This window comes from Octopus bimaculoides, chromosome 14, assembly GCF_046866305.1.
Source record: "Octopus bimaculoides isolate indiv1 chromosome 14, ASM4686630v1, whole genome shotgun sequence".
Taxonomy (NCBI): domain Eukaryota; kingdom Metazoa; phylum Mollusca; class Cephalopoda; order Octopoda; family Octopodidae; genus Octopus; species Octopus bimaculoides.
In genome coordinates this window covers 35724840-35727339 of record NC_142941.1, presented here as the reverse complement: position 1 = coordinate 35727339, position 2500 = coordinate 35724840, and the positions used below count along the sequence as shown (strand labels likewise).

At 31.4% G+C, this 2500-nt stretch overlaps 1 protein-coding gene across 5 annotated transcripts in view; it reads left to right on the top strand.

Annotated features, from left to right (window-relative positions):
• LOC106883333 (protocadherin beta-9) overlaps positions 1–2500 on the top strand; it is a 311641-nt gene that overhangs the window by 97953 nt on the left and 211188 nt on the right. For 4 of the 5 annotated variants that reach the window (XM_089362693.1, XM_089362696.1, XM_089362694.1 and 1 more), the window contains exon 1: positions 2009–2500. This exon is cut by the window's right edge. The gene's annotated coding sequence lies outside the window, so the exon portion shown is untranslated. Of the gene's footprint in view, positions 1–2008 lie in introns of those variants that run through there. The other variant, XM_089362699.1, reaches the window with a different exon arrangement.

Sequence of the window (2500 nt, the reverse complement as noted above, 5' to 3'; positions counted from 1 at the left end):
ATATATATATATATATATATATATGTATGAACATTTTTTTAAGTATATATGTGTGTGTGTATGTGTGTATGTGTATATATATATATATATATATATATATATATATATATATATATATATATACCTGCATAAATGCATATATAAATATATATATATATATATATATATATATATATATATATATATCTGTGTGTATTTATACATGTAACTCTCTCTCTCTCTCTCTCTCTCTCTTTCTGTGTGTATATATATATATATATATATATATATACACACTCAGAAATTCACATGTGCACATGTATATACACAACAGCTTCAGGCAGCGGGTTGCCTGCAGAAAAATATTCATTGATAAGATGATAATAATGAAATATTTTTACAAAGGTTAGGGTGGCTGGTTAACGTCAAGAAGAAAAACCGAAAAACCCCCTTTGAAAAAAAAAAAAACGAAATAAATGAATAAAACTAAGAAAAACAAAATTTGTTAAAGTTGTAAATGATCGCTATGCTATAGTATTGAAAAATAATCAATAATTTCCGTTCAGTGCTATTGATCTGTTTACTCCTACACGTAATATAAATCTCTATTCCTGGTACTCCGCTAGAACCTGTTTTTGGCCCCTAATTCTATATGCAATCTTTCGTCCAATGCTACTTTATATTTTCCAAGTAATGAACATGAAAAATTGATGGAGCTCTTCTTGCTACTGTTTAGTTTTATTTTTGTCTTTTTTTTTGTGTGTATAATTTTTGTTTGTATTCTTTTTATAATCTGTTATTTTTTGTTTTTTTTTCTTTATTTTTTTCACCCTTTTTTTTTATTTGTGTATGTATGTATGTATGTATGTATATATATTTTACTTCTCTCTTTATTTGCTTAGTTTTTTTTGTTTTTGTTGTTTTGTTTTGTTTAAAGTTTTTTTTGCTGTCATGTTTTTGTTCTGTTAGTTTTTATCTTTTCCATCCTGTTCTGTGTATTATTGTTTTGTCTTGCCTTACTACTCTGTTTGTGTGTGTGCGCGTGTGTGTGTGCATGTGTATGTGTGTGTGAGAGTACACACACACATGTATGAATAAATGTATGCGTGCATGTGTATGTGTGTGTGTGCGTGTTTGTGTGAGTGCATGCTTATGTGAGTGCACACATACATATGTATGTGCGTGTGCGTATGTATAAATGTATGTATGTATGCGTATGTGCATATGTATAAATGTATGTATGTATGCGTATGTGTGTATGTATAAATGCATGTATGTATGCGTGTGTGTATGTACAAATATATATATATGTATGCATGTGTGTGCGTGTCTATTTATCTACACACGCACACTCTCTTACGCATACGCATTCACATGTGCACATGTATATACAATATCTCTAGTAGTAATAGTAGTAGTAATTGTAGCGGTGCTGCTGCTGCTGGCATGTCAACCCCTTTACTAGTTGTAAATAAATATTGGATTACTCAATAACTTTTATGATTGTTATTATTATTGGTGCTGCTGTGTGCGTTGTGTATAATGCATAGTACACATTAGTGGTGGCGATGGTAACTGCTGTTGTTATTGTTATTGTTGAGGTTATTTAGGGTGCTAATGATGTAAGCGATGATTATTATGATGATGGTGATGGTGGCTGTTGTTGTTATTATTTAGGGTGTTAATGATTTTGATGATGATGATGATGATTATGATGATGATAAAAAAGCAGTTGTGGTGGTGGAGATGGTGACTGTGATGATGATGATGATGATGATGATAATAGTTGTGGTGATAGTAATGATCAATGTGTATTGTATATGTTTGTGTGCGTTTCCAAACAAACACCGAAAAAAAAAAAAATAAATATAAGATCTATTTTGTTTTGCTTTTTTCGTAAACGGTATTTGATTGTCCAGAATTGTAAAACATGGCAAATTGTATTTGTTTTCCAAAACTTATATTTTTTCTATATACTTTCATGCCATGCATTAAAAATACATGTTTCTGTTAATATATATTATATACATTGTGTATATTACACAAACATTTTTGTTGTAATATGTTTGTGACTATGTGCACGCCTTTTTCTACATACATGCATGCCTTACTTTAAAAATGCATGCTTATGGTTCTGTTTGTATATATTATATATATATAGTCTATATTATGCAAAAATGCTTGTAGTAGTGTGTTTGTAGCGATGTGCGCGTTTTCATGCGCGAGTTTGCATGCAAGTGCGCGCACGCATGCATGCATGTATGTTCGAATTCTTCTCTTTCTCCTTCCTATATGACTCATCCCTTTCTGTTTAATCTATTTCTATGTTATAGGAGTCAGTGGCAGGGTTTCCGTTTTTCCTTCCATGGGAACCAAGAACCTGCCTGTCATTGGCTGCAGCAGGCATTGCATACATACTACACGCTTTCTCCTCCGCTCTATAGGACTGCAGACCTTTTCCAACATATTAATTCTCAAACAAGAGACCCAACTACATCATAACAACAGGAACAACAACAAC